Here is a 10,905-nt window from a genome sequence, read left to right on the forward strand (position 1 = left end):
TAGATAGATAGATAGATAGACAGACAGATAATTTCAGCAATATAATACAGAATACTGCCATATGATACTACATAGTTCAGACTGGAAGACATTGATTTAAATATTGTACACAGAACAGCAAACACTGAATGATCTCCACCATAAGATCTAAAAATGTTGAATGTACAGAAGCTGTCTTAGTTAGGGTTTGGTTGCTGTGAAGAGACACCATGACCATGGCAACTCTTAAAAGGGAAAACATTTAACTGAGACTGGCTTACAGTTTCAGAGGTTTAGTCCATTATCCTGATGACTGGAAACATAGTGGCATATAGACAAACATGGTGCTGGAGAAGGAGCTGAGAGTTCTGCATCTTGATCCACAGGCAGAAGGAAGTGAGTGAGACACATTTCCCCCAACAATGCCATACCTTCTCCAACACGCCCCTAATAGTGCCACTCCCTATGAACCTATGGGGGCCAATTACATTCAAATTACTATATTCCACTCCTTGGCCTGCAATGTCTTGTGACTATATCATAATGAAAAATGCATTTAGAACAACTTCAAAAGTCTACACAGTCCATAATAGTTCAAATCTCTTCTGAGATTCATGGTAATCTCTTAACTATCATCTCATGTAAAACCAAAATCAAAAGGCAGATCATATATTTCCCACATATTATTTCCAAAATACAATGGCCTAGGATATACATTACTGTTTCAAAATGAAGGAAAGTTAGCCTAGTATGGGAGTATTGGACCAACGACTAACTGAAAACTAGCTGGGCAAACTCCAAACTCTGCATCTCTATGTCAGATATCAAAGTACTCTTCAGATCCTTGTTGGCTGCAACACCCTTCTTTCTCTTGGGCTAGTTCCACACCTACTCCAACAAGGCCGTACCTCTTAATTGTGCCACTCCCTATGAACCTATGGGGGCCAATTACATTCGAACCACCACAGAGGCCAAGTATAGAATAGAGGTCTTAGAGAGGCAGAGCTGTATGTACCTGCTCTTTTTGACAGGCAGACTACTTCTGATGCTCGGTGGTACCAGCAATACTATATTATCACTCTGGAAGAGTTAGACACCAGGACTTTGAGCACACTCACCATAAAGAAAGGGGTGAAATTTAACTTTATTGTGTATATATTATTATATGTGTGTGTGTGTGTGTGTGTGTGTGTATGTGTGTATTGTTTATAAAACATGTTGAGTCCATTTAGTGTTGCTTATATGTATATGCGTTTATATCTGGCCACTAGGATGAAATAGCCTATCAGGGTGCTTGACCCTGAAGAAAATGTATTCTTCCTGCTTCAGCAGCCATATTTGCCTGTGGATCTTCATCTAGTGGCAGAGACTTGTGGAAATCCCCCCATCCACATTGGCATATACTGGCATTGTCACTATGTCAGTCTTGTTTGGGTGAATGTATTTTTGGGAATTCATGAGTGCAGTTTCCTTGTCATGTCTAGAAGACACTGTATAGCATATAGCAACAGGCATCCTGGTCCTCTGGGTCTTACAATCCCCACTCCCCACCATCTTCCATGATTCTTCCCTGAGGCTTAGTTGTAACAGTTGTGTTGTAGATATATCAGCTGGGGCCAGAAACCCCATGCCATTTATTTTCTCTTTTGTTTTGGTCGTTTTTATTACAACCACTAGACACTACATTAAAGGTTCAGCTTTCTTTTCCCACCTGAGTAGACATATATCCATGGTTTCGCTTTAAACCATTTTTGTCCATGTTCAAACTGAAATTCCTCTGGCTTCCAGATGGACCATCTTGAATATTCTGTGAGTATTTATAATTCAGCAAGTCAGTCTTCTATCTGGCCCAACTTCTCTTCTACATTATTTTGTTTGAGTGAAAAGCCAATATGTGTTTTGGAACAGCAAACATATGCACAAAGCTGTTTTTATTATTTGCACATTTTACCATTTTATTTAGGGAACAGAACCTTCCTAAAATCTGAAGAGATGGTTCATGCATATCTCTAAAGGCTCAGCATTCAGTTTGCAAATTTTAATGACACTTGTGCTCAAACAGTTTTGGAGTACTTTGTCATAACATGCTAACTGCTTTCAAATTCAGCATAATGAAGCACAAGACATTCCCTTGTGGAAATAGTTTTGGAATGAATCTACAATATGATGAAAAAAGTCTTCCCAAAGATCATAGTGAGGCTTATTGTACAAAAGCAAACAGCACCCCTTATGTTGTTTCAGGATCTGTAGAGAGTTGTATGTTAAAAACAACAACAACAACAAAAACAACAACAACAACAAAAAAAGTGATGATTTACTTTCCCTGGAACATCATGTTACATTCTAAAGTAAAGGAGTAGAAAGTAATAATTTGATTGTGGTCACAATGTATAGTAAACAAGTCATCTTTACTCAAAAACTGTTTATAAGAACGTTCTTTATACAAAAGATAACCTAAATTTATTTGTATGCATCGAACAATAGCAGGTGTCAGTTTGGACATTTTCTGTTAACAGTTACATAATTTTATCCTACATTTTCTTTCTAACCATACTTTATTCTGTGCAAAAAAATGTAATTTATACATTAAAATACTAAAATAGAACCATTCAGTAGTACTTTTCATTCCATTGAAAATGGATTTTTCTTCCATACAATACATCCCAACCACAGTTTCCACTCCTGTAACTTCTTTTTTTTTTTTTTTTTAATTTTGCAATACAGTTCAGTTCTATATATAAGCCACGGACTCCCTTGTTCTCCCCTCTCCCGCCCCCCTCATCTTCCCCCCAGCCCACCCCCTATTCCCACCTCCTCCAGGGCAACTTCTGCCCACCTCCTCTATCCCTCAGATCTACTTCCCTTAAATTTCTTCTTCAGAAAAGAGCAGGCACCCAAGAGATGAAAGCCAAACAGGACAAAATAAAATACAATAAGACAAGGCAAATGCCCTCATATTGAGGCTGGACAAATATGTGGGGCATACATGGGCTGCAAAGAGGGTGCCGAAAGAAATTCAGATAAATAGAGCTTAAGCTTTAAGCTGTTTGTGCAGAGAGTGGATACAAATGGTACCAGAGGAAGTTAGTTTAAGCTGTTTGTGCAGAGAATAGATTCAAAGGATGGCTAAAAGAAAGTTAGCTTGGGTTGTTTGTATGGAGATTAAAGACAAATAGTAAGAAAGGAAGTTAGCTCAAGTTATTTATGCTAAAAACACGAGATGATGTCAGGGCATAAACAACTTGTAAACAGGGTGATCTTTAAAATGATTGGTTGGTTCCTTCATCCCCTCCTAGGGTTCTGAGGTTTTCTGGTATAAAAAAGACTTATTGCCTATCAATAAACAAGTTCTTGCTTGACTTGATTTCCCGCTGTGTCTGATTGTCTCCAGGTAAGAGGGAGGCTGGGGAACTGGCTAGCAGTGCGCACTTGCCTTTCCTTGGTTCCAGGCCACCTCTTCTCAGGTGACCTAAGTTCCCGGTGGGGTAGGTCCACATATAAATCAACCCAATAGGAGGAAAAGAGTCCTAAGAGCAGGCAAGAGTCAGAGACACACAGGAAATAAATAATCTGACACCAGCAAAATCAAAGAAGGAAGGGAAGTACAGACACACACAAATACACACACACACACACACACACACACACACACACACACACGCACACCCGCACACCACCACCACCACCACTCTCAACAACAGATGATAGGATGGAGATGAAGGAGGAGGATGTCCTCAAATTCCTTGCTGCAGGAACCCATTTAGGTGGCACCAACCTTGACTTTCAGATGGAGCAGTACATCTACATAAGGAAAAGTGATGGTATCTACATCGTAAACCTGAAGAGGACCTGGGAGAAATTGTTGTTTGCAACCCGTGCTATTGTTGCCATTGAGAACCCTGCTGATGTCAGCGTCATCTCCTCCAGGAACACTGGGCAGTGAGCTGTGCTGAAGTTTGCTGCCGCCACTGGAGCCTCTCCGATTGCTGGCCGCTTCACCCCTGGGACCTTCACTAACCAGATCCAAGCAGCCTTCAGGGAGCCTCGGCTTCTAGTGGTGACTGATCCCAGAGCTGACCACCAGCCCCTCAAAAAGGCATCTTATGTTAACCTGCCCACCATTGCGCTGTGTAACACACTCTCCTCTGTGTTACATGGACATTGCCAACCCATGCAACAATAAAGGAGCTCACTCAGTGGGTCTGATGTGGTGGATGCTGGCCCGGAAAGTACTCCGCATGTGTGGCACTATCTCCCATGAGCACCCATGGGAAGTTATGCCTGATCTTTACTTCTACAGAGACCCAGAGGAGATTGAGAAGGAGGAACAGGCAGCTGCTGAGAAGGCTGTGACGAAGGAGGAATTCCAGGGTGAATGGACTGCGCCAGCTCCTGAGTTCACTGCTGCTCAGCCAGAGGTGGCAGACTGGTCCGAGGGTGTACAGGTGTCCTCTGTACCCATCCAGCAGTTCCCTACTGAAGACTTGAGTGCCCAGCCAGCCACTGAGGACTGGACAGCAGCTCCCACAGCACAGGCCACTGAGCGGGTTGGAGCCACCACTGAGTGGTCCTGAACTCCTCTGCAGAAACCTGAGCAAAGGGAAAAAAGGTGGACGGAAAATAAAGTTCCTACAAGCTCAAAACAAAACAAAACAACATAACAGGAATTAACAATCATTGGTCACTGATATCTCTCAATTTCAATTCTCCAATGGTATGGTTGGTATAGTTGTTTTTTGTTTGGGTTTTTGAGATAGGGTTTCTCTGTGTAACCTTGAATCTCCTTCAACTTGCCTGACCTCAAATTCAGAGATTGCCTGCCTCTGCATTACCATGACCTGCTCAATATTTGGTGTAGGTTTTTTGTTTTTGTTTTAAATTCTTCTTTCATACAATACATCCCAAATGCAGCCTCCCTTCCCTTCTCCCAGTCCTCCCATCTCACCTCTTCCCCAGATCCATCCAGACCAGTAAAGCGTTCAGCTCTACATTGCATTCCCATTTAATAATAAAATATTTGGTATAGTTTTGGACAGAAGGAAAAAAAAGGGGATAGTTTTAGTTTATAAAATGCATCTCTTCAGAGAAATGTTTGGTGTATTTATTTTTATTTATTAATTGTATTAGCTCTTTCAGAATTTCTTTGAGAAATTAGTTCTCTTTCAGAATTTCTTTGAGAAATTAGTTCCTTGAGAATATGTTCTTGAGCCGGGCAGTGGTGGCACATGCCTTTAATCCCAGCACTTGGGAGGCAGAGGCAGGTGGATTTTATTCTTAATTAAATTTCCCTGAGGCATAAAATTCATTTACATAACACCATAATTCCATAAACATTTTCAATACATGTTTTTAAAGCCATTGTACAAGATGTACAAATATGCAAGGTGTCAACTTAAACAAATCTGTCTCTTCAAACATTTATGTTTTACCTTCTGTGGCAAAATTATTAGCAGTCATTTTTGTAGATTGTTGACATGTACAGTCAATCATTGCTATTCATGACTCTGCTATTTTGCAGCATAACCCACTAGAACCTTGAATCCTAAATGTAACTCAATACTTATTGATAGATGTTTCTCTGTCCCTCCCTCCCATCCTGCCCTTAACCACTCACTGTCAACCTCTATGATATTAAATATTTTTTATTAAAATTATTATTTATTTTACATCCCAAACACAGTTTCCCCTCCCTCTTCTCCTCCCGTACCCTGCCCCTTATCTCTGCTTTGCCTTCCCCCAATCCACCCCTCCTCTGTTTCTGTTCAGAAAAGGGCAGGCATCCCATGGATATCAGCAAAACATGGCATATCAAGTTCAGATAAGACTAAGTACTCCTGTTGCATTAAGACTGAGCAAGGCAGCCCCAAAGAGTTAGGGATAGCCCCTGCTCCCACCATCAGGAGTCCTGTAGGAATACCAAGTTATACAATTGCCTAATATATGTAGAGGGTCTAGGTCAGTGCCATATAGGATGCCTGGTTGTTGAGTCAGTCTCTGTGAGCTCCTATAAACCCAGGTTAGTCGATTCTGTAGGTTTTCCTGTGATATCCTTTACCCTCTGGCTCCTACAATCCTTCCTTCTTTTCTTCAGCAGGATTTTCCAACCTCAGCCTAATGTTTGATGGTGGGTCTCTGCATCTGTTTCCATCTATTCCTGGATGAAGCCTCTCTGATGACAATTGGGGTAGGCAGTAATCTTTGAGTGTAGTAGATATCATTAGGCATCATAACATTGACATTTTTTTCCAGTTATTTGGTTCTATCGCTAGGTCTCTAGGCCATCCAGCCACTGGGTCCTGGCACTTTGTGTGTCAGGGGTAGGCTCCCACTCGTGGCATAGGTTTCACACTGGCCACTCTCACAAACTCTGTGTCATCCTTACCCCAACACATCCCATAAGCAGGACAGACTGTAGTTCAAAAGTTATGTGGCTGGGTTGGTGTCCCAATCATTGCAATGGAAGTCTTGCCTGGTCACAGCAAATGGTCAGTAAAGGCTACATATGTGCTACTGCTAGGAGTCTTAGCTGAGGTCATCCTTTTAGATTCTTTTGAGTTTCCCTTGCGCTAGGTTTATATCTCACCCCAAAATGCTCCTCCTTTCTAGTCATCTCTTTAAGTACTCTTCCCCTTCATCCTCCCAATCTTATCCTTCATATTCCCTTTCTCACCTGCCTCCAGTCCACCCATTAAATCTCTTCTGTTTCTCCATCCCATGGAGATCCAAGCATCTTCCCTTGAGCCTCCTAGCCACTCTGGTATCTGTGAATTGTGAATTGTAACATGGTTATCCTTTACTTCATAGCTAATATCTACTTATAAGTGAGTACATGTCTGGGTTCTCTGGATAATTTTTTTCTAGTTCCATTCATTTGTCTTCAGATTTCACAAAGTCATTGTTTTTAACAGCTGAGTAATAATCCTATGTTTAAATGTACCACAATTTTCTTTATCCATTCTTCAGTTGAGGGATATCTAGGGTTTTTTTTAGGTTCTGGCTGTTATGAATAAAGCTTTTATGAACATACCTCGGCAAGTGTCCTTGTGGTATGATTGAGCACACTTTGGATATATGCCCATGAGTGGTACAGCTGAGTCTTGAGGTAGACCAATTTTCAATTTTCCGAGAAACCACCATATTGACTTCCAATGTGGTCATACAAGTTTGCACTCCTACCAACAATGGCAGAATGTTCTCCCTGCTCCAAATTCTCTCCAGCATGAGCTGTCATGTGTATTTCATCTTAGCAATTCTGTGGGGTGTAGGATGGAATCTTAGAGTCATTTTAATTTACATTTCCCTGATGTCTAAGGATGTTGAACATTTTTTAAGTGTTTCTTGGCCATTTGAGATTCTTCTGTTGAGAACTTTCTGTTGAGATCTGTACCCCATTTTTTAATTGGATTATTTGGATTTTAGGATTACAGACCAATTTCCTTCATGAATATCAATGTAAAAATACTCAAGAAAATACTGGCAGACCCAACCCAAGAACACATCCCAAAGAGCATTCACTGTGAACAAGTAAGCTTTATCCCAGAGATGCAGGGATAACTGCACATACAAAAATCTGTCAATGTAATTTACCATGTAAACAAACTCAAAGAAAAAAAGCTACATGATCACCTCATTAGATGCTGAAAATCCTTTGACAAAATACAACAGCTCTTTGTTATAAAAGTCTTAGAGAATTCAGGGATACCGGGAACATACCTAAACATAATAAAAGCAATATACAACTTTAGTGAAGTGGCTAGATACAAGATTAACTAAAAAAAAAATCAATAGCCCTTCAATTATTTATTATCATTATCATTATATTTTTTGAAGATAGGGTTTCTCTGTGTTACACTGGCTGTCCTGAAACTCACTCTGGAGACCAGGCTGGCCATGAACTCACAGAGATCTGCTTGCCTCTGCCTTATAAATGCTGGGACTAAAGGCATATGCTACCACTGCCTGGACAGTAGCCTTTCTATAGGCAAATGATAAATGGGCTGAGAAAGAAATCAGGGAAGCAACTCCATTCTCAATAGCCACAAATAATATAAAATATCTTGGTATAACTCTAACCAAGCAAATGAAAGACTTGTATGACAAGAATTTCAAGTCTTTATAGAAAGAAATTAGAGAATATATCAGAAGATGGAAAGACCTCCCGCTCTCATTGATCAGCAGGATTAACATAGTAAAAATGGCCATCATACCATAAGCAATCTAGAGATTCAATGAAATCCCCATTAAAATCCCTACACAATTCTTTACAGACCTTGGAAAACAATACTCAACTTCATATGGAAAAGCAAAAACACCAAGAAAGCGAAAATAATTCTGTACAATAAGAGAATTCCCTGAGGTATCACCATTCCTGATTTCAAGCTATAATAAAGAGCTATAGTAATCTAAACTGCATGGTGTTTGCATTAAAAAGGACAAGTAGATCAATGGAATGAAATTAAAGTCCCAGACATAAGTCCACATACCTATGGATACCTGAATTTTGACAAAGATGAAATTATACAATGGAAAAAGGAAAGCATCTTCAACAAATGTTGCTGGCCTCACTGTATGTTAGCATGTAGAAGGATGCGAATAGATTCATATCTATCACCCTGTGCAAAACTCAAGTGAAGGTGAATCAAATACCTCAATATAAACCTAGATGTACTGAATTTCATTGAAGAGAATGTGGGGAATACCCTTGAATGTATTGGCATAGGAAAGTAACACACCGGTAGCACAGACACTAAGATTAACAATTAATTAATGGGGTCTCTAGAAATCGAAAAGCTCCTATAAGGCAAAGGACTCCGTCAGTAGAACAAAACAGCAGCCTACTAAATGGGAAAAGATCTTCACCAACTCCACATCAGACAGAGAGCTGATTTCCAAAATACACAAAGATATCAAAATTTTGTATTCCACATTTGAATTGGATAATGTTGCACTTGTGTTTCTGTGAGTGACTCATTTCACTTAACACAGTTATTTTTATTTGAATGTACATTGTCACAAATGAAAAGATTTCATTCACTGCTGTGTCTGAATAATATCCTACCATTTATATGTAGCACATTTTCTCATGCATTTGGCCTATTTCTTTTAATCCCTAATTCAAGTTTGAAGATAGGTTCTATATAGGCAAACAGGTACATTATAGCATAGGGAAGTCATAGACCCAATGAAGCAAGATTAATTTCTTATCATCAATGTAAGTCTGAGGTCTCAAAAAGTTGTTCACCAGGTCAGAGTACTTGTTGTTCTTTTACAGGACTTAGGCTCAGTTCCTAGATCCTTTATCAGGTGGCTTACAACTTCCTCTACTTCCAGCTTCAGAATCTTATGCCCTCTTCTGGTCTCTGGAAAGATTTCCATGCACATGGTGTGCATACATACACTCAGCCATGCTCACTGTCATATTAAAATAAATAAATAAATATTTGAAAATATAAGTCTGAAAAATATAAGGTATATTATTTTGAAAGTAAAATTAACTTATTCTCTTCAGGAAGAGGTTCCTGGGAAATTAGTACATATAACTAGAGTTAGAATAGCCTACTTTTTTTCATTTTACTCTTAAAAATTTCTCTCTTTTTTTTTTTTAGATTTGAAGGGTGTGAAAATAAAGACAATAAAATGTATTTCTTCATATTTCTTTTGCTTTTTTTCATCTTTGGAGTTTTCAATAGTAGAGTTTATTAGGGCATAGAATATCCAACACTTTATTAAAAACTATTCCTCATTTCCAGAGCTCAAAGGAGAATTAAAGTTGGAAAGAAAAGAAAAGAAAAATGAGTTGCCTGCCCTTTACATAGATGGCTTAGCCTGCCCACATTGCATGAGTAATTGCTCACTGGGCCATGGAAACTTCACATGAGTAACTTCCTAGACACGCTTACTAAATGGTTTTATATGAATTAACACTATCAAAACTTAAACCTTAAAAGCAGTTGAACTATTCTTCATACCTAAATACTCATTAACTTTCATCCCTCTATTTTTGGAATATGAGTGAATTATTTTAGTCAGAATTTCAGTAGGTTTACAGAAAACAGTAATATGAATATCATTAAGAACAAGATATAACCTTAGATTCCTGTCCTTGAGGCAATTTAAGCCTAAAAGTGATGGTGAGTTGCCAACCTAGAGATGGGATATGGTTGTAGGAAAGAAAGCCAGGCATGTTGGTGCAGTCTTATCAGAGAAAGAAGAACCAGACATTCAAAGTCATCCTCAGCAGCATAGTTCTAGGCTAACCTGAGCTACATGAGATTCTGTCTCAAAAATACCCATATATATATATATATATATATATATATATATATATATATATATACATACATACATACATACATACACATATGAAGAATTATAAGTTATCTGGGATAAAAATTCATTTTTGAATTTAAAGGGGTGTAGGTATTACATTGGATTTGTGTTCAGCAAAGTCATCAAAAAGCAAATAATAATCTTTATTCATAATTTATAAATGTCAACAAAATAGTAAAATCTATCTTTAGCTATTTAATGACACATTTTCATTTTGTCCAAAATAACACATCTGGAAGTAGACAATGTGCACCAAAAGCTTCTGTAGAACATATTGAATGATGTAATACCTGGTCTAAGTACCTGCAGCTGCACTTTTCATATAAAATTAGCCTGAGACATGTCTAAGAAAGAGCAGGTTTCTCTAAAAGTGAGACTATTGTGAAGGTCTATAAGATGTTTCTTATTATGAAGATACATTTCCATACTATGTTAGACAGTAGAAGACAGAAGGAGATTCTTTGCTGGGAGAAGTTCCACAAATTTATTATGACATAATATAATAAACTTGAAGAAATACTTATTAGAGTACTGCTTACTAAAAATATGCTTTCTTGTGTGGCAGATCTGTTCAGTGTTACAAAACTTGTTTATGTG

General features: G+C 38.7%; 1 pseudogene; it reads left to right on the plus strand.

The window, feature by feature from the left end:
• Positions 1-3,688: 3,688 nt before the first annotated feature.
• Positions 3,689-4,588, plus strand: LOC131916313 (small ribosomal subunit protein uS2-like; annotated as a pseudogene).
• The last annotated feature ends 6,317 nt before the right edge of the window (positions 4,589-10,905 follow it).

Source organism: Peromyscus eremicus, chromosome 8a, assembly GCF_949786415.1.
Source record: "Peromyscus eremicus chromosome 8a, PerEre_H2_v1, whole genome shotgun sequence".
Taxonomy (NCBI): domain Eukaryota; kingdom Metazoa; phylum Chordata; class Mammalia; order Rodentia; family Cricetidae; genus Peromyscus; species Peromyscus eremicus.